Below are 22,474 nucleotides of genomic sequence, written 5' to 3'. Positions count from 1 at the left end.
CGTGTTCAAATTTGGCATTTTTCCGGGTTCATTTACCATATTTAAGGGATTATGTGCATTTTCTAGGCATTTGGCGCATATAAATCCAATCCAGCTACAACAGCATGGATGTGATGTGAGGGACGTGGATTGCCGTTTGATCGCGGTGCATCCTACGGTGCACACGCGTGATCCGTGTGGTTGGGGTTTTGGCCAATCATAACGCAACACACAATAGCCTCGGCGCACACTGTTTCCGGAAGCGACCGAGATGAACCATTTGCGATAATGAATGAGCAAAATTGTAAGGGAAGCCAACTTTCCTTTTTCGTTTGTCGTTGAGCTCTTAAAAACCACCGCATTGTACGGCTGCCTAGCCCCTCCATCCCAGAGCTCTCTACAAGTGTTGTTCATGGCACCATGGCGCACAGTAACCCATAAGGAAGCGATGGCATCCCGCGGCACCGTGTTCCTTGCCGCCCGCAACTGCACACATAGTAAGGAAGCAATGGCATCTCGCCGCGCCGAGTTCATCGCCGTCGGCGGCCACATAGTTACGTGGGCGGACTTTGAGGCTGCCATGGACAAATGGGTGGTGGATCTAGACGCAACCAAAGTCGCACAGGAGGATCGGAAAAGGCAGAAAGCAGTCAAGAAAAGAGAGTCCCGCCACCGCAAGAAAGAAGATGCCACACGCCGTGATGAGGAGAGCTTGGCGGAGATCGAAGAACGGTTGGCTGCCGCCTACAAGGCCGGAAAGGAGAACGTCGGCGTCTGGCCAGCATGCCCCGATGGCAGCATGTGAGAAGTAGTTTAAGTTTGTAGTATTAGAGAAAATTACCAGCAGTACTTTAAGTTTGTAGTATTAACGTATAATGAGCATCCTTTAAGGGCTTTGAGCTTTTATTAGCATGTGTGACCATGTGCGCTTTTTTGCGTTAATCATTAGAAGATCACAAAACACACGGTTTCTATACCGTACCCGATTACGTTTTTTGCGTTAATGATCCATAAGTCTATTACATGTGCGATGGTTCTTAAGAAACCAGGCATACCATTGACCGAAAAATTGACTACACGTGTACATTTTTTTGGAGACGGGAACTGCAAATTTTCTGTTTTCTCGCACACGAGTATTTTACGCGCTTCGTCTCCGTTGTGTGTTTCCCCCACCCAAGTTTCAAGTTTCGCAGCAAAATTTTCATTAGGCGCGCGATTTCAGAATTTATTTTTCCAACCACATCCCCATCCATCAAATTTTTTCAGTATCTTCCCCCCACCCCCACCCCACTTCCCCCCTCCCCCCCCTACGACTCCCCCTACCAGCAGCTCAAATCGCTGCCGCCGCCACCATAGCTTCAACCACATCTACGTTCTGCTCGGATCCAGTCAGGTAACCCACCGATCTCTATCACGGCCCGGCCTGATTGCTTAAATGGCGCCTGCGAAACATCCTCATGCCTCCAAATCCCCACCGTCCCTACCTCAAGAGCATCATAGTGTAAGCCCAACCACATATCACGTGGAGATCGAGGAGCTGATGGCGGTCCATGGCGCGATGGCCGCTGTGCATGTTGACCCAGAGGAACACCTCGCCTCCGCCGTCGCCGACATGGTGCATGCTTTGGACCAGAAGAAGTGACTCGGCGACTACCCCCCAGGACTTAACAAGTATGATCTGACCAGCTAAATCTTACCAATACCAATTGCAATGGCTATGTTTTGTACGGTTGATGTATTAAGCATGTTCATTCCTTGTTCATTTCAGTACTGCACACTGTGTGATGTTCAAGTATTAACTGCTCAGTTCAATTTCACCAATACCAGCAACAAACTTTTCTACCATGCTACTCTCCACAATGAAGATATACTAGAGATGCTGCCCATTTGCTATTTTTGGTGGATGCTAACCCTGTTGTACTTAACATGCCTATCCATGTACTTACGCAGGGCCATACCGGTCGATGTTGTTGTTTGCAGTTGAGGTTAGCCGCATCCCATGTCTTACAGTATTTTACATCATTTGTGTAATTGCAGTTTGGATTCTAACATTTACTTGCTTCTTGTAGATACACATGTCGGGGGCACTGATCCATGCTTCGACCCAGAGGAAGAGCTTTCCTCTGCCGCCATTGACTTTGGGCGGGGTCTGGCCAAGATAAAGTGCCCCAGCAACTACCTCTCAGGACTTACCAAGTATGAACTCACCAGTTCAATCTTACCAATACCAGTTGCAATTAATGGCTATGTTTTATACGGTCGATGTCCTAAGCATCTTGTAGTAAACATGTCTAACACATTTTAGCTATTTTCCTACCTTTTTATAGATAACCGGGTCATTATTTGCTCTGGCAGCACCTGCCTTGTGATGTTTAACTCTGCCAATTGCATTTTTATCAGTACCAGTTTCAATGGTCATTAAGCATGTTGCAATTAATAGTTGTATCCATTTTTAAACAGTTGTATTTCAATGGCTACAAACTTACAAAACATGAATTAGGATGTTGTTAAGCCTGTTGCAATTAACAGTTGTATCCATTTTTTAATCCGTCCCTTTGCTACCGCGCTACTCTTTCGCAATGAAGATATCCCTACAAATGTTGTTGTTTTATTACCATTTTCTTTTTTTTGGATGTTAACCCTGTTGTACTTAACATTGGCTTTCCATGTACTTACACAGGGCTACAATGGGGGATGTTGTTGTTTGCCGTCGAGGTTAGCTGCATCCCATGTCTTATACACCATCTATTCCCAAAATTTAAGTATTTTTAGAGATTCCAATATAGACTACATAAGGAGCAAAATGAGTGAATCTAGACTCTAATCTAAACTATATATAATTCTATATACATTCGTATGTAGTTCATATTGAAATCTCTAAAAAGTACTTGTACTTAGGAATGTAGGTAGTTGTATTTTACATCATTTGTTCAATCTCATTTAGCTTCTAACATTTACTGGTTGCTTGTAGGTACGTATGTGAGCGGTACTGATCCATGCTTCGATCCCTTTTGCGTATGGGGCAATGAGATATTCATGAACAAGCGTCAAGTGAGTAAACTAAGAAAGATTGTTAGGCGAAAGAAACGGGTGATGTGAATTAAGCTCTTTATTTACACTTTGTTCAAGACATTAGTGAACTTTAGGATGGTAAGTAATATGTTGCCTTTTCCCCCTTCTTACAACAAGTTACTCTATTAGACCTCATGATCTGATATTTTTCTCTTTTCAGTGGTTTCCGAAGCTATTTACTGATGATTAACTTGCAAACTACATGACCAGAGTGGAGGCAACTAAGGTTAAAGTATATAATTCATGCTACAATGATAATTGTGACGCCCCCGATTCAATCGTACACTAATCATGCACGCAAACATGTACGATCAAGATCAGGGACTCACGGGAAGATATCACAACACAACTCTAAAAGTAAAATAAGTCATACAAGCATCATATTACAAGCCAGGGGCCTCGAGGGCTCGAATACAAGTGTCGGATACAACCCGATGATCGCTTTCTCACAGGGCGACGAGGGGAGGATCGCCGGGTAGGATTATGCTATGCGATGCTACTTGGAGGACTTCACTCTAATCTCTTCTACATGCTGCAAGACGAAGGCTGCCAGAAGCATAGTCTTTCATAGGACTAGCTATCCCCCTCTTATTCTGGCATTCTGCAGTTCAGTCCAGTGATATGGCCTCCTTACACATATACCCATGCATATGTAGTGTAGCTCCTTGCTTGCAAGTACTTTGGATGAGTACTCACGGTTGCTTTGCTCCCTTTTTCCCCCGTTTTCCTCTTCTTCTCGGATGCCGCAACCAGACGTTGGAGCCCAGGAGCCAGACGCCACCGTCGACGACGACTACTACACTGGAGGTGCCTACTACTATGTGCAGGCTGCTGACGACGACCAGGAGTAGTTTAGGAGGATCCCAGGCAGGAGGCCTGCGCCTCTTTCGATCTGTATCCCAGTTTGTGCTAGCCTTCTTAAGGCAAACTTGTTTAACTTATGTCTGTACTCAGATACTGTTGCTTCCGCTGACTCGTCTATGATCCGGCACTTGTATTCGAGCCCTCGAGGCCCCTAGCTTGTAATATGATGCTTGTATGACTTATTTTACTTTTAGAGTTGTGTTGTGATATCTTCCCGTGAGTCCCTGATCTTGATCGTACACATTTGCGTGCATGATTAGTGTACGATTGAATCGGGGGCGTCACAAGTTGGTATCAGAGCCGACTGCCTGTAGGAATCCCCTTTCCAACTCCTTGGCCAAAGTCGAGTCTAGTCATTGAAAAACTTTTACTAACACGGCTGTGCGGCTTACGGGCCCACGTCGCCATTGGGTGGTATTAGGATCTTTTACTCCTCGTCTATACTGTGGGACTCCGATCTCTCTTCTATTCGGGTTAAATGAATTTTGCTAACTCTAACATTAGGATCTTGTGATCACTTCCACCCGGAGAGCCCCGTGTTACCAACGATCGCCTGTTGCACTAGAAGATTCCGAAGATACTCTATGATGTTCTCTTAAGACTTGTGCCATTGCTTTTGCAATTCCCATCCATCGATAAACCTCTATGGGTAACTTCTCATTCATACCTTCCTCCCCAGTTGCTCTTATTATTACAAGATGCATTGAAATACTCTTCGATGTTCCGAGGATCCTTTATGCTTACTGCCTTGCAGATCCTTTTCCGCACAAATACATGTACGGATAATTCCTCACAATTACCGAGTATTCATCCATCCCTAGTTGTTCTTATGTTTCATATGATACTTTGAAATTCTATCCGATCATTCGAGAATCCTCTTTAAAACTATTGCTCTACATATACTTGTCTGCTTGCATTATGGTTGCTTCCCATAGGTCTAGCAACATTCATTAGTCTCCTTTGACATCGTCATTGTGATCCTATTGATTCAACATGAGTGTGAATGCACGCAATCATCGGTTGATTCTTTTAAAATTATCTTTCCGGTTGAGATGTTATTTTGAGCATGATCAGTTTATCGGCCAATCAAATTGTTGTCGATTGTACCCCTGAATCAGAGCGTTTGCTTCTGATCCCCTGAATCAGAAATCATGATTCTTTACATTGAGCTTTGAATTAGTCAGTTGTTTCCATAATCCAACGCCTTCGCATTGTTTCCTCCTCTGCTTGTGTATCGATACTCACATCAGCTCCGCTATGGACCGTCGGATCCTTTATTCTAATATCATCTGACAGTGTCCTTCGTATACAAAAACCTCGAGAAGATCTTCCCCTGATACATAATGCATTCGGTAAATTGTATCCTCTCCTTCTGTCACCCATGCTCTACTATCGAGCTTGTGTTAATTACTATTGAAGTTTGTGGTATATGTTCCTAAGATGCCCTGATGTGTTGAACCTACGCGTTCCCTAATCCGTGTGAACCTGAAAGATTTCACGGGTCATACTTATCTGGTATTGCACCAGGTAAAAATTTCAAGAACTAATGTCATTTTTGAAATACGAGAGGTGAATGGAAGGTTATGCATTGAGGAAGTGGGAGTCGACCTTGAACCTTTTTGTTCATGCCCATGGACACGATGTAGATCCTATCATGGAAGCTTCTTGTAATAATAACTATTTCCTTGATATAATATCCTTTGGTATCGGTGAATTGATCCTTTGCAATCGTGGTTCTGACCATATGTTCTTCTTTTATTCCATTTCTCGGGCAAGTTTAAGCACTTGTCTTCTGTGGATCAATACACATGTCCAACCTTTACTTTTGTCTGTCATCGAGTATGACCCCCTGGTATCTCGAGATTGTCACGGAACTGCATAACTTATTATGAGTTCTTCGTCAAGTACTACATTCTCACCGATTCCAAATTTTTCACGGGCTCTGAGTTATTAATGCCTCAAGGACACCGATAACTGAATCGAGTCTGCACCACAACTAAACAACTCTTAGTATTCTTCTTGCTTATGAGTTTGTACTCGATCCGTCATTCCTAGCCTGCTCGGCTGTATCATTATTGTGCTAAATATTAACTGTTACCTGGTCCTTCCCGGAGCACAGTTTTCAATGATGAACTAACCTTACGTCGATCCTCCTTGCTGTATCATTTCGCCTTGAACAGCAAGCTTGATTTTGAGTTTGTGTCGTACCCATGGTTCCAACAACCTTTCGCTTCATCATTCCTTCAACTTGATGTCATCACTGATCGATTACATCTTCATGAGATCTCTCGACAAATGTGTCGTGATCATCATCAGCATTCCGAGCTCTTCCAGGATATCAATTGAATTCATGATGAGAAATACCATCCTTGCCCTTGATGATTTGTTTTATCATTTTGACCACTTTATTGCCTTTCGTTCAACACAAACTCGTTCATGTTTTGTGCTATACCTTGAGATCCTTGCTATCCAGTATTTGTTCTTCTTTATATTGGAGTATTACCATATTTTATGTCAAAAATGTCGTGAGAATTTCACCACCTCTTAAGAATTCTTGATACAGGTGATCCTTCTTGCAATATCCGTTCATTCCTTGGTCCCGTGTTGTTTCTAACTGGAGAACCAACAATTGAACTATGATGTGCGACTTCAAAACTTCTAGCAACCCTATTGCTTTGAAGTTAATTGTCGATAATTCGTTCTTAGACCATTGGTTATCGAATCATCATTCTAACATTGATCGTACTGCCTAATCCCATGTTTCGGGTGCACTTTTCAGCCAATATTTAATTATGTATGTTTTCCTCGAGCATACATCATTATATCATTTGATCTGACAAACGTTATCTTCTTTTTCACATCATTGTGGAAATCCACCTTTTTGGAAATCTCGAGGATTGTCGCAGACTCCATCAGCTACCCCCTCACCCCTTTCCTTGGTTTAATGATGAACTCTTGTTTCAGAACTCGCTTCCATAGTTCTTTTCCCTGAGAACCTTGCAATGTCATCTCGACAATTTGTGTTGCACCTTTCTTCTCAGTCATCCTAAGTCTGAGGTATCATGACACCAATCAGATCTGAATCTCGGTCAGATATGATGGTTGGGACAACTTTCAAGGAGTTATGATGTTGGTCCTTTGATGGTCTGGTAATATGATGTCATGCCTAGCACCAATTGGCTGGAGGACCTATCATTATAATTTCTTTTGCAAGGATAACCATTCTTCCTGGAGGAAATTGTAAGACTTATTTTATAAGTTGCTCCTGATGGATCATTTGTGTATCCAAAGTCTGGCCCTTGATTGAAACACCATATCATTGCTACCTCGAAGCATGACTATGATACCCCGCTCTTCAATAAGAACATTGGAGGCGCGATGCTAAATGTTTCTTGGCCAGTTATCCAAACACCGTTGTATGGGTAACATCTTGATTAATCCTTGCCTCTTATCTAAATGGTTGGGTACTTGCTCTCCTACCTTGTATGCCATGTTCTGCTTGTACATGGGAAGGAGATACTCCTAATAATTGTGTGTAATCACAATTTTCCTTTACATTGTTCTGTTTAATCTGATAATCGCGTTTTTCCTTTCCATTCTTTTGTTTAACCTTTCCTGAATCTGACTTAACTGAGTAGAGAAAATTCCCTACTTTGGTAGGCACCTTGTTGTACCATTCTGCCTGTAAGATCCTGTTACTATTGTTGATGACATTCGGTAACCACCGGTGGGTGATAACTTTGCCAATTGGTTCACCTCGTTCATCAAGCAGCAAAATTGCTTTCTTCGTTCCCCGTCCTTGGTACCAACATTGTTGCCGGCATACCTGACAAGCTATCCACTGACATGCCTCCCTGTCGCGGTATTGCAAGATGTCACCACCCTTCCTACTTTCAACCCACGTGGTGGGCCCATAACCCACAGGTCCACTGGATCGAAACCTGACTCTCCTTTACAACCCGGATTCTAATGTATCCTTTGCACCTGGCTTCGTATGTGATTCACGAGCTAAATGCTATACCACTATTCATCCTGGAATCAAACACCATGTTATTCTCGTTGTTCAAACCCCCATTCCAGCTTCTGTCTAGTCATTGAATGATTGCCTACCCATTTGAAACTTTGGTACCATCGTATATTGCACTCAACGAATTCACTGAAATACAACTTGTGGGGGTACCTTGTTTATTTCCCATTGAGTTCACCTTCAGATGCCCATCTTAGTGGAGATGCGTTCTTCCGGAGTTTTTCCCCTTGATCGCGTTCGTAGGACGATGGAGATCTCGAAGAAAGGATGATGACTTCATCAGGGTGACTTGGAGCAGAGAAATGAAAACATCCACGAAAGGGATCAACCTCTTCGAAAGGGGGGCCAAGACCGAGAAGACTCGTTAGGTTTTTCGCTACCAGCACCTTCCCACCCTTACTCCACCTCTAAAAATCTCGGGACGAGATTTCTTGTAGTGGAGGAGAATTGTGACGCCCGGATAATTAGGCTATAGTAATTCCACGCTAATGATGCCATGTTACCTCGGTTACTGTTGTTAATCTCGCGATGGTTCAAAAACGATTCAAATTCAAATTTAAAATCAAGTCAAACAATTAAAGTTTTCAAAAGTCAAAACTAAAATGTTCTTAATGTGACAAATAAATCTTGGATATTATTTGTGGAGTAACAACATCTTTATAAAATAATTAAATACCCTAAAGTGATTAAAACAACATCAAAACAATTAGTTATACTCCTAATATATTTTACCGAATACTAAACTATTTTTATTCTGAGGTAAAACTTCTTAGAACAGTGGATTACTTTGACACACTATTTTTGGAGCTATTGTCATATTTTACTAAACCAAAAATAAAGCGTAACTAAAATAAAATAGAAAAGAATAATAAAAAAACAGCAACAAAAGGAAATAAAAGCCACCCCCCTCGCTGGGCCTCGGCCTAGCAGGCCATCGGGCCGCCAGGCTGGCCCATCCGGCCCCACCCCACTCCCCTTAATCCCCCGATCCACACCAAACCCTAGCCCTATCCCTTTGTCCTCCCACTCCCCCCGATCTAGATCAGGTTCCACCCATCGCTCGCCCTGCGCAACCCCAGCGCGCCCCGGCCTTGTGGCCCATTGCCGCCCCGCCGCGCCTCTGTCCTCCCCTGCGATGCCACCTCGCCGGAGCCGCCCACCGTCTTCGCCGGTGTCGCCACGCCCTGCCCCGCGTCGGACACCACCTCGACCCCCTCCTCGCCAGATCTCGCGTCCTCGGCCTCTTCCCTGCCGGCCGCCAGCAAGCCTCAGCGCCCCCTCTCCCCATCAACGCTGGTGAGGCCCCGGGCCTCTCCCCTTCTCTGCCTCACGCCTCGCTCGCGGTCACCGCACGCTAGACCACCCACGCGCGCGCTCGCGGTGAGCACGCGTTCACCGCGCCCAGCGCGCCCTTTGTCCCATGCTCCCGATCGTCCCGTGCGTCGCGCCCCACAAACAGAGGCGCTGCCGACGCCCCGCTCAACACCACCGCCTCTACGCTCCACCTTTGACCGCCCCACGATCACCACCAGATTCGCCGTTGAACGGGCTTTTCAAAGCCGCCACCCTGGTGAGCTACCGTGGCCGGAGGCGGCCAGCCGGCGATCACCGGAGCCGCCGGATTAGCACCGGTGGTTGCTGAACCCACTAACACCCCCATTGCCACAAAGATGTGGGCCCCCACCATTGTTAATCACTTAATTAAAATAACACAATCCCTAACCTGAGTCTCTAACAGACTGGACCCACTAACTAATTAGACTATTTTAAATAAATAAAACTCTGTTAAAAAAAATGGACCACTGACAGCCTAGCCCCTCCTCACTAATTAGTCTAATTAGATTAACTAAAACTGTTAGTAGTCCCTGTCACTGACCAGTGGGAACCACAAGTCAGTTTTGACTCCAGTCAACCGCACTGTTGACTGCTGACATCACACATACGTCATGCCGATGTCATCCCATACTATTCTGGATAATGTTGATTTAAATTAATTAAATAAATTCCAGAAAATGATTAAATCCTTTTAAAATTAATATAAAATAAATTGTAGCTCGAATGGAAAAACTTTGTACATGAAAGTTGCTCAGAACGACGAGACAAATCCGGATACGCAGCCCGTTCGTCCGCCACACATCCCTAGCATAGCAAACTCGCAACTTTCCCCCTCCGGTTCATCTGTCCAAAAACGTGAAACACCGGGGATACTTTCCCGGATGTTTTCCCCCCTTCGCCGATATCACCTACCACTATGTTAGGTCACCCCTAGCACCACATATTGTCGCGTCTGCGCTGACATTTATTGTGCTCCCCCTTCGTTACTTCTTTCCGGTAGACTCTGAGACCGGTGCCGATGTCCGTGTGTTCGACTACACCGAAGATGACCCCTCCTTGCCAGAGCAACCAGGCAAGCCCCCCCCCCCCCTTGATCACCAGATATCGCCTATTCTCCTCTATACTGCTTGCATTAGAGTAGTGTAGCATGTTACTGCTTTCCGTTAATCCTATTATGATGCATAGCCTGACATTGTTGCTACATCTGTTGATACCTTACCTGCAATCCTAAATACTTAGTATAGGATGCTAGTTTATCATCATTGGCCCTACATTCTTGTCAGTCTGCCTTGCTATACTATTGGGCCGTGATCACTCAGGAGGTGATCACGAGTATATACTATACATACATACATACTATACAGATGGTGACTAAAGTCGGGTCAGCTCGATGAGTATCCGCAAGTGATTCTGATGAGGGGGCTGAAAGGACAAGTGGCTCCATCCCGGTAGAGGTGGGCCTGGGTTCCCGACGGCCCCTGAGTGTTACTTTGTGGTGGAGCGACAGGGCAGGTTGAGACCACCTAGGAGACAGGTGGGCCTGGCCCTGTTCGGCGTTTGCGGATACTTAACACGCTTAAAGATATGGGCACTCAACGTCGTGGTATCAGCCGAAGCCTTCTAGACGTCAGCAACTGAGCGACGCGCGCCTGATTGGACCGCGTAACGTGATTTCCTTTGTAATGGAGGTTGCTAGGTCTGCTTCTGGCCGCCCTCGCAACGTGCAGGTGTGCAATGGGCGATGGGCCCAGACCCCTGCGCCATAGGAGTTAGACCGACGTGCTGACCTCTCTATTAGGCCTAGGTGGGGCTGCGACGTGTTGATCTTCCGAGGCCGGGCATGACCCAGGAAAGTGTGTCCGGCCAAATGGGATTGAGCGTGTTGGGTTATGTGGTGCACCCATGCAGGGAAGTTAATCTATTCGAATAGCCGTGATCTTCGGTAACAGGACGACTTGGAGTTGTGCCTTGACCTTATGACAACTAGAACCGGATACTTAATAAAACACACCCTTCCAAGTGCCAGATACAACCCGATGATCGCTTTCTCACAGGGCGACGAGGGGAGGATCGCCGGGTAGGATTATGCTATGCGATGCTACTTGGAGGACTTCAATCTACTCTCTTCTACATGCTGCAAGACGAAGGCTGCCAGAAGCGTAGTCTTTGATAGGACTAGCTATCCCCCTCTTATTCTGGCATTATACAGTTCACTCCACTGATATGGCCTCCTTACACATATACCCATGCATATGTAGTGTAGCTCCTTGCTTGCAAGTACTTTGGATGAGTACTCACAGTTGCTTTGCTCCCTTTTTTCCCCCGTTTTCCTCTTCTTCTCGGATGCCGCAACCAGACGTTGGAGCCAAGGAGCCAGACGCCACAGTCGACGACAACTACTACACTGGAGGTGCCTACTACTACGTGCAGGCTGCTGACGACGACCAGGACTAGTTTAGGAGGATCCCAAGCAGGAGGCCTGCGCCTCTTTCGATCTGTATCCCAGTTTGTGCTAGCCTTCTTAAGGCAAACTTGTTTAACTTATGTCTGTACTCAGATATTGTTGCTTCCGCTGACTCGTCTATGATCCGGCACTTGCATTCGAGCCCTCGAGGCCCCTGGCTTGTAATATGATGCTTGTATGACTTATTTTACTTTTAGAGTTGTGTTGTGATATCTTCCCGTGAGTCCCTGATCTTGATCGTACACGTTTCGTGCATGATTAGTGTACGATTGAATCGGGGGCGTCACAATAATGCTCTAGAAGTCTTCCTGAAGGCGGTGAAGGATGAGCGAGCGATCGTCACAAGGGGTTGGACAAAAGTTGTTCGTGTCTATGGCATGCAGGAAGGCAAATTATGGGTATTCCGCTTCTTCAACAACATCGGCAGTCAAAATGATTTACACTTGTCTCTTCGCCTTTACCGTCTGTAAATATTGTGGTTCATCATAGTTAATTGTTGTCTAATCCTGTAATTACTGAACATATTGTACTGACAAATTTATTTATGGATTCGTTGTTGAACCATTGTGCTGAGAATTTGAATTGCACGTTTCATATTTCAAAATTTCCAATTCGAATAATAAATTACAGCCAAAAAATTTGTACAGGGGCGAATAAAATAATGTGCACACGGTTAGAAAGAAAATAGTGTGTCTGATGAAAAAAGAAAACAGATGGTTCTTTGATGTGAAATGTTTGCGATGCCCTTCGAACGCACACACGGTTTTGTCTCATATGCGTGTGCGATTCATGGTAAAACGGCAAACGTTTCAAACCAGTGTGTGTGTGATAGGAATACCAATCACACACAGTTACAAAAATGTGCACGTTGGCATTAGTAGAGGCACCACACACATTTTAAATTCTTGAACCGTGTGTGATAACGTACCTATCACAAATATATTGGCAGATTAAATGTTGATGTCCACCTTTTTCACACGACTATAGCAGCCTAATCATTTGGGATGTACATATGAACGGAAACGTACTCCTTGGATTGACCGGGTGTGATATACATACAAATGGAAATATTTTTCTGGCATTCACCGTGTGGGATGTACATACCTACGGAAATGTTTTCTGGGATTCATTGTGTGGGATGTACATACCTACGGAAATGATTGGGTTTCCATGGGTCACCCGATTGCACACGAACTCATTTGGTGTCCCAGGAGGGCCTATCCCCGACGATTTCTGGGTGGGGTGGGAAGGACCCCCCTATCGCCCACACTCACTTGGCAACGGTTCCAAATGTCGTCACGAAAAGGGGTTAAAAACCGTTTGTATAGCACCGAGAGACCGAGGCGCAAGTTTATGCGGAGCCTTGGCGGTGATGTTAGGGTAACACAAGCAACCGAAGACGTGAAGATCGTCATAGGATGGAGGAGACTCGAACACGAGATGATGAGGTGTATAGCTCCATCGTGGTTTGCAAGGCTGGATGTTAAGGAGAAGAGCGGCGGTAGCGAGAGCATCTGGCCAAAACCATGCAGGCATGTGTGCATGGAAGAGCAAGGCACGAACACTCTCATTGAGGGTGCGAAGGACACGTTCGTCATGACCATTTCGTTGGGATTTATATTGACATGTAAGATGAAAAATGATGCCATGGGTGGATAGAAGGTGTCGAATGGCCAGGTTATCAAATTCTTTTTTGTTATCTGCTTGAAGGTGAGCAACGGTGCAATGAAAGTGGGTGTTGACGTAAGCATAAAAGGAGTGAAGGGTGGAGGCGACGTCGGATTTATGGCATAACGGAAAAGTCCAAGTGAAGTGAGAAAAAATCATCTAAAATCACAAGGTAATATGATAAGCCCGAATTGATTGGCACTGGAGATGTCCAAACATCACAATGAATAACATCAAAAGGAGAAGTGGCAATTGATGAAGATGAAGAAAACGGCAAGCGAACGTGCTTCCCAATGCGGCAAGCATGACAAGTATGACCCACTGATTTATTACATGAAAAGGGAAAAGTGCTCAAAATTTTATGAAGAGCGTCGGCGCCGGGATGACCAAGTTGAGAGTATCAAAGCGAGACATTGGCATGGAGAGCAACCGGACCGGCTCGTAGTAGGATCGCATGGGTAGAGATCGTCGGGGAAACACATCAGTGCAGAACCCTCCGAGAGAGAGCATCCTTGACAGAGAAACCAAGAACGCCAAACTCAACGGTGACAGGATGTTCATGAGTAAGAGTACGAACGGAACATAGTTTTTTCATTAAAGATGGTGAGACAAGCGCATTATTGAGAGTTAAAGATGAAGAAGGAAACGGAGGGAGGACGAACCGTGGTGAGTGATGGGAAGAGAGGTGCCATATCACCAACCACTATGCGAGAGGAGAAAAGACAGGGGGAGGCACGGGAGAGGATACGGGGTTAGAGGCCATGTGAGCGGCGGCGGCGGTGTCCATGTACCAATCGCCGCCTCCGTTGTAGGTGCTCAGCGAGGGTGCAGCGTGAAGGGCGGAGAGGAGCGTCGGGTCCCATGCACCACATGGAGCGCCACCATACGCGCCATAGGCCGAAGGGCCACCGTAGGCCGCGACGTTGCCGTATGCCGCATGAACAGGGGCGAGGGGCGGTCAGCAGCGCCTGATGAGAAGCCGACCGTGGTCCAAGAATACCCGGAGCAGGGGGCGGGGGACGGGCATGGAGTAAGCATGCACGCCCATCCAGGGGTTGTACCCCGACAACCAGGCTGGAGTAGGGGTTGTCGCGGTGTTCGTGGGAGGGCGCGGCGTCGTGTTGGAGTTGTGAGGCCGACCGCCCCGACCCTTCTGTTTGGGACCACCAGCGGGGGCGAGCACGGGTGGTGGGGTCGGAGTAGGAGGACGAGGCGCGGGCGTGGGTGAAGGCGCACCATGGCCGGCGACGAGGCTGACATGGAGAGCGGTGTGGGTCGCATGTTGAGCAGCATGGCGAAGATGCTTCTCCTCCATGCGAAGATATGTGACGGCCTTGGCATACATCGGCGTGATGAGGGAGAGGTTGGAGGTGGACTGGCTGAGTTTGGGGTGGAGGCCCCGAAGGAGGTTGGTGAGGAGGACGGAGTCATCGATGGTCATGCCGACGTCGCGAAGCTCGTCAGCGAGAACCTTCAGCCGCATGCAATACTCATCGATCGAGAGATCGTTTTGCTGCAGGGTGAAGAACTCTCCTTGGAGGAAGACACGACGTTGGAGTTGATTGTCGAGGAAGAGGTCGCACAACCGTGCCCACATGGTGTGAGCCGAAGGGTCACGGGAGTTCACCATGTCGAAGAGACCCTGTGAGATGGTGAGGAAGGGCCACTTGATGATGCAAGCATCGACGGCAAGCCACTCGTCGTCGTTCTTCATGTCACGGAAGTCGACGTTCCTGTCAACGTGCTCGATGAGACAGTAGGAGCGGAACAAAAGCACAAAGTAGGTGCGCCATGCGTTGTAGGATGGCGAGTCGAGGTCGAGGATGACGTGCACGTGATCTTTGATGTGGATCTCGTTGAGGCAGTCAGAGGTGAACATGGCACCAGCGAAGGAGCCGGCGTTGGAGGGATCGGCCTTGGAGCGGGACATGGTGGTGGTGAGAGGGAGGTGGGGAGCGGCGGCGTTAGGGTTTTGGTGGTGGCTAGGGAGAAGACAGCGGCAGCTTGGGGAAGTTGCGGCGGCTGCGTAGGTTTGGGGAGGGGCGGCGGCGGCTACGTGAGGGAGTAGCGGCAACGTCTTAGGGTTTGGGAAGCGGTGGCGATGGCTACAAGACGGAGTAGCGGCCGTGGCCTAGGGTTTGTGGAGGGGCAGCGGTGGCTACAAGGAGAGCGGCGGCTGCGTAGGACGGAAGCGGTGGAGATCGCGGTGAAAACTGATACCATGTAGAAAAGATATGGGATGCAACTCAATTGTATTCCTCGGAGTTGGGCACAATATATACACGAGATGTCTTGCGTGATAAACCAACTAATCCTATCATATCTCTAGAAGTCAACTATACAAGGCTAGAGACTATAGAAAGGTTAATTGTATGGAAATACATATATGTCACGTTCAACAAAAACGATGCCCTCGCATTTGCGAGGACCACCTTTGTAGTCGAAAAGAAAGAAAAACTGTGCCCACCACACTTGGTAAGGTAGCTTTCTTTTTCATGGCCATCTTGGGAATATATAGTACTCCCTCCGTTTTATTTATTTTGCGTATTAGCTTTGGTCAAAGTCAAGTTTTATAAATTTTGACCAAATTTTAGAAAAAAATATTGACATATACAATAACAAATCAATACCATTATATTCATTGTTGGATGTACTTCCACATCATATAGATTTCTTACTGTAAATATCTATATTCTTTTTTATAAACTTGGTCAAACTTTAAAAAGTTTGACTCCAATCAACTCTAATATGCAGAGTAAATAAAAACGGAGGGAGTACTAGCAGCCACAAGTACTAGATCGGTAACGCGCCTTGGCGCGAGGGTGCCGGTCCCAACGACTTGGTCAAGCCAATAAAGATCAAACACATATTGCGACAGTAATAAGGCAGGTTTAGCACATGTTGCAATCATATATGAAGAACATCAATGATATAATGAATTGCCCTATAAAGTATGAGAGCCTTGGTGCAACCCACTAAATCTAAAACAAACTAAGTACACATTTCGCCAAGAGCACATTTCAGAACTCAAGTTTACATCACCTCAATCTCGAAATAAGGATCTTAATTTTCAAGAGGCATCCCTTTGGTCACCATGCTGATCAAGGACCAGTTACAATAACATAATCAATAGCACTTCAAACTACCATAACTAAAACCTTAAGCCTGAGAATATGCATCTCCATACATAACACAACAAAAGAAAAAAAATCTATAAATAAGTGGTTAAATTCACTATTGAACCACTGTCTTCCTTCCAGGCAGGATCAACAAGTTATTCTCAGTTCCTAGAGTGAATGCCTACATCATGGTCACACCCAATGGGCTACAAATGACAACAACAATTGGCACAAGGATTTGATTCTTGTTCTAGGTGAATTGAAGGTCCATGTTTGCACCTAAAGCCAAGCAAAAGCTCAGACTTGAGCCCCCATACCAGGCACAAGCGTGTCCTTTAACTTCTTGATCCGCAATCTGATCAAATGCAGCAAGCATGCCATCATTTATCTATTTCATGTGTGAAGAACATACTCTTGAATTTTTGTTTTATTTGGAGCTGAAGGTTCTAGGGAGACTTACTTAGCAGAAGCTGCTAAACATGTCTTGAGCTTTTTCCTCCTTTGTTTGTTCTCGCTAAACTCGCATGGTTGACTACCAGGATCACTACTGATTTCTGAAATGAGAAGTGCCAAACTAAAAACAACACCAAAATCACTTATAATCAGAGATAGTCTATAATCAAAAATCAGATAGATCAACTAAGGACGATTGAAACAGCGTAGAAACCTGGATTATTTTTGAAAACAAGAAGATCTACATGATGTTTAATTAAGCAAAACATTATTAGTCACAACAGAAGGAGATAAAGAAAGTAAATAATAGTACACGAACAGACAATAAAAGTGATCAAATCGTCTCTGTGAACTATATCATCATTGCCACTCAAATGCATATTGAGCATTGTCGACGAAAACAAAATACACAACCCTTGCTGATAGCTGACCGTGGATTTAATATTCTGTGTCCTAGACCCTCATCCTATCAATGCACAAAATTAGAAAAATGCATATGCACCTTCATCACAACATACAGGAACGTATATGGAGCATAATCAAACATAGCTTGAAATACAACTCTACATAGACAACTAAAGTCTCAGGCATAATGTAGACCAATAGGAATGATGACACGATGCATCCAGAAGAAAGTGCATTATATGTACAGTAAGACAAAATCACCTTGATAGGCCTAGTAGCAGTTATGAAATAGAAGAGGTGGCAACTAATAGCGCGCCCTTTTTCCAGATGTCCTTCCTAGCGGCTGCTTGTGTCTTCCATCATATCAGGAAGATCTCCTACAGAGTAGTCCATGACAACCGCATTTCTAATGTGCATAGAAAAGTAATGCATATATCAAAGATGAATACACAAAATGTTCGCGGCTGAAATACAAACTCTGAAATGGCAGATCCATTAATGAATTAAAAATACAACAAACCTACAAAGATTGAATTAAGTGCGGAAAGGTATGCGGAATTAACTGGCTGACCTGCAGAAGGGCAATCATGACCCGATGGCGGCATAGGAGTGGATTCGCCCGCCTTGTCACATGAAGCCAACAGGCTGGGCAACGTCGACGGAGATCTGACCTTCTAGAATCAATGTATTTCGCCATTTTAAGTATCAAAAAGAAAGCAAAAGATCACTCCAGGTACTTGGTTCACTTGTTCTTTCTGAATAACATTTTGGATGCTTTCTTTTTCCATTTGATGCTGATATACCTATAGATGAATGTGGCATATCATACTGTCAGCACAAGAAAGTAACCAGCAACTCAGTATTTCTTCGTAATGGGAAAAATACTAAAAGACAAATGAAATATGACTGATTTTTGTCCCAAAAAGGACTGCTTCTAACCAACACACATATCTGCAGTAGCAATTTTTTAATGTAATAATAGCAGTGAGCTAATTTCATTCCATTTCCTAAATGCAAGCAGCAAATAAAGAGTGTTATGAGGATCAAACAGAGCTATAACAAAAAAATAGTAGCAACCCTAAAAATGAACAGAGATGTATACCTTCTAGAATAATGCATTGTCTAATCCACAAACGCCAAGAAGGCGCTAAGCAAACAACAGTATACTTAAATCTAGCATTATTAGCACAGAGCCCGGACTAAAAAAGGGTGCCCTAATATTACCATAGAGACAGAATGTTTTATCTTTTTCCTAGGATAAAGGAAGGAGGAAATGGAAAACATACATTTGCTGCAAGAAGGTGTACATGGTTCAAGGAAAAGGTGTACACCAATTTAAGAAGTCTGGGAGTATATCCCAAAAAAAAGTTTCAGGTGTACATATCGTTACAAGCTTGAAATACGACATAAAAGCTTGGAATATGAGATTGTGCATGTAGAAATAAATAAGAAATTATATGTCAAACAAATTTATGTTTTCTGCCATTCCAGAAATTCTACTTTCTTAATGAGCCGACTTGCACACGTCTCTCTCCGAAGGAAAGACCATTTCTTATTAGAGAAAAGGGATATGTACAATGCTAGACATATGTGTTGGTCGATAATACCTCAAATGGCGCACCATTGAGATTTTCCATTACCAGCTTCTTATGGATCAATGATACGGAGCTCTCTGCTTGTGCCTGGCTTGGCAGCTTCCTCTAGACCAGCAATACAATTAATAGATTAAGAGAGTACCTCAGCAAACTCAAGATTAATTTATATTCCATAAACTAATATAAGTTTACGGAGGGAGTAGTAGCTAAACATATCCATAAAATCTTTTTATTCTTTCTAGAAAATATAGAATTATCCAACATGTGAGGGGTGAACCACCATCACGACACCGGCATCTAGAATAAGCTGATTTGCAGAAGCATTGCCACTAAGAATAATGCATAACAATGATTTTTTTTCCCTAGATACAAGGGGAGGCCTCAAACTTAATCCTTTACTTCCATAGCACATCATACAATGCCCCATTAAAAGAGTTCTTCGAAATACCATGCAAGTGCCAGATCGAATGGGGAACAACGGAGGAGGCCACCCGCGACCACGGCAAGCGACCAAGGAATCGTTGTTCCGTCCAGCTCGGCCATGTGCGGTCGTCGACATCTTTGTGTATGTGTGTGTGCTTGAGTACGTGTGTGGTTCGGCTCCTGGAGTACACGAGCTAGTGTTCTAACTAAACTGAAACAGAGCATTTCGTAGGAGAGCAACCTATAGCAGAGCAACTATAACTTGGAAAAAATCTCACAATTGAGAGAGAGGGATGGACGTAGTTTGCCAATCTACCATGCATCGTTACTCTATAATTTATAGAGCTGGAAGCCTAACATGCTACTGCCATCAGCGGTAACCAATGAAACGAGGAGTGGAACAGTAGGAAACTTCTTGCAGACTACAATAAAGCTCGAGGTACATAACTAAACATGCATGCACAGTTAGTTATGAACAACCACTTCTGAGTTACCAACAAATACTTAACTATGTAAAAGAGATTTTGGACTATCCAGTGGACTACTAAAAGAATGAAACATCATTTTTCATCCAAAAAACATCTAAATTCTGAATGACAATCATTAAGCAGGTAGAACAAAATTATGAAGGGCAAATAACTATAGAAACACAACTATGCACATTCTATCCATTGTTATATGTCAAAGAAAATAGTAGTACATACCATTGAAGGCAATCAACTTTAAAAAAGGTGATGATATTCATACAGCAGTCTGTATAGGTTCTATTCATCGGTGGACATATGACAACCAGAAAATTTCATGTAAAATGGGCTTGCATATGGTTTAAAGTAACTATTGTTTTGTATTGTGGGGAGGTTTAAAACAAAATGTGATATAAGAAGTTTAAGGATAAGACATATCATGCATATGAGTCGTCGAAAGGGAAAGCAACCATGAGAACAATTAGAATAGTCCTAAGCAGATATATTGCCATCTTGGAAAAGTTGTAAGGTCACAAAGCATGCAGACTGGAAGAACAGAAGAAAGCATTTTGTAATGATAGATTAATGTAAACTCACTCACAGTTAGTTAAGACAATGTCAGATGAATTAAACCTCCAGTCAAGTGTCCAATGTATGCAGTCCTTTCTGCAAAAAGATACCGATGTGTAAACAACTTTCATATGATATAAAATAACGAGGGACAAAAATAACGAGAGATGATATTATTAAGTTCCACTGAAACTGAGAAGGGCAGGATGCTTAACAATGGACAGGTTACCAACAAAGTAAAACATAGCACTAATGTTTTAGATTAAGTACAAGAACTTCACCATATGAAAAATGCCAACATTATGTCGTATACTCACTTTTCTTTCCTTCCTATATTACATGGTGTTGCTAGGCATTTGGTCCACCACAAAAGTGTATAAGTTGGGTACACTGAGGTAAACAGTAAACCAAATACTGCACTTGGGTACAAGCTTGTCCAAAACGTTACAAAGTGGTCTTAAGTTTCAAGAAGCACTATCATCATATAAATCAGAGCAAACATTTAGCATAATTTATTTCTTTGTTATTGACTTTGCACAACCATAGAAGTATACTTTGATTGCTCACTTTGTAGGAACGTGTAATTATAATTGATTCTTGTTTTTTTTTTCTGGACGTGACTTCCCCTTGGAATCCAATGCACAAGACACTTGCATCCATTCTTGTGATAGAAACAAAATGTATTTTAGTCTTTCTCTGTTAGGCTAAACAAAAAGCTCTTTTATTTTCTTTCTGCTTCATTTTGCAAAAAGCTTCACATACGTATAAATACAATCTACAGGATCACATATACTATGAATTTCTCATGATTCAACAGTTTGGTATTTTTAGAGTGTATTTGCAGTCTGTGTCAGGGCCTTATATCACGTAGAGCTAAGACGTGTGTTGTTGACCTGAAGCCATGACCCCTAACTCCATCCTAGTCATATTGCATAAGGGACAGGCGAGCTGTACCTGTAAGGAACTCGCAGTCCAGCTCGCCGTGCGTCTTCTCGCACATGTTGCATGTGCCGGATGCCAAAGTCTGTTAGCAGTAATTCTCTCATCACTCCATCTGCATTATATTGGTTCGTTTGCAAGAAGTGGGGCGCAGTGCAGGGGTGCATTATGTATGTACTCACGTAGAAGGCGACGATGATGCCGGCGGCGTAGTCAGAGGGCAGCTCGATGCTGGCCCTGAAGAAGCCGTGGAGCTACACGCCCTGCGACGCAAACCCGGAGCCTGAATATACAACAAAAAAGCAAACAGAGGCATGCACGATGAGGAACATAACGCGGCAACAAGAGTGGGAGGATGGATCGATGGATGGAACACAGCAGGGTGCGTACCTGTCCTCTCGTCGAGGGAGATATGAACTCGCTGGCCGCCGCCGTGGAGCCGCAGGTTGGAGTCCCCGCTGCCTCCGCAAGATGGATCAGAGGTGGCTCACCTTGGGTCGTCTTCTTCCTGGAGGAGAACGAACGCAAGGACGACGGTCCGGTGCTCCCTCTGTGTGGTCGAATAGGAGGTGTCGACGGCTGACGGCGAATGGCGGCTCGGTCTCCCCTGGTCATCCTCCTCCTTCCCGCCGCGCTCCTGCTCCTCCTGCGGCTGGTATTGATCCTCGCCGTCGATGGTGGCCGCGCCAGCTTGGAAGAAGGGGGGTCGGGGCTAGGGTGGCGCGGAGCGACTCGAACCAGACCGGCGAGAGGTTGCTGACGGAGCAACGGGCCACGGTGGAGAAGGAGGGGCCATGGAGATTGGGACGGCAATCGCCGCCACCGGCGCCGGGCTAGGGATGAACGGGGAGGAGAGGAGAGACGGGATCGGCGGCGAGTGCGAGGGGCGGAGGGTGGCGGCTGCGAGAGGGGTGAAATCGAGCGAGGGAGGAGGCGGCGGCCTCGTCGCGCGCGGCCCCCATCTCTCTAGATGGGCGGCGTGAGGCCGGTGATGGGTGCCCGGGCGAGCGGCGGCGGCGGCGCGGGGTAGGGTTTGGAGGGGGAGAGAGAGGTGAGGGCGCGGCGCGCGTGCGGGAGGAGCAGGCGCGAGTGCGCGA

The 22,474-nt window shown here is 45.1% G+C and overlaps 1 long non-coding RNA gene across 4 annotated transcripts; it reads right to left on the bottom strand.

The window, feature by feature from the left end:
- Positions 1 to 16,459: 16,459 nt before the first annotated feature.
- On the bottom strand, positions 16,460 to 22,474 carry LOC119321937. 4 transcript variants are annotated; one of them, XR_005155295.1, is made up of 9 exons: positions 21,768 to 22,474; positions 21,560 to 21,660; positions 21,393 to 21,462; positions 20,470 to 20,534; positions 18,994 to 19,086; positions 17,958 to 18,189; positions 17,648 to 17,792; positions 16,989 to 17,102; positions 16,460 to 16,883 (listed from the first exon to the last, which is right to left on the bottom strand). It is a non-coding gene; the product is annotated as an uncharacterized LOC119321937 (long non-coding RNA). The 4 variants fall into 4 exon arrangements; XR_005155296.1 differs by having other exon boundaries at positions 17,648 to 17,763; XR_005155294.1 differs by having other exon boundaries at positions 17,648 to 18,189.

This window comes from Triticum dicoccoides, chromosome 6B, assembly GCF_002162155.2.
Source record: "Triticum dicoccoides isolate Atlit2015 ecotype Zavitan chromosome 6B, WEW_v2.0, whole genome shotgun sequence".
Taxonomy (NCBI): domain Eukaryota; kingdom Viridiplantae; phylum Streptophyta; class Magnoliopsida; order Poales; family Poaceae; genus Triticum; species Triticum dicoccoides.
The sequence above is the reverse complement of the archived record's forward strand: the minus strand, read 5'-3'. Positions and strand labels throughout refer to the sequence as shown.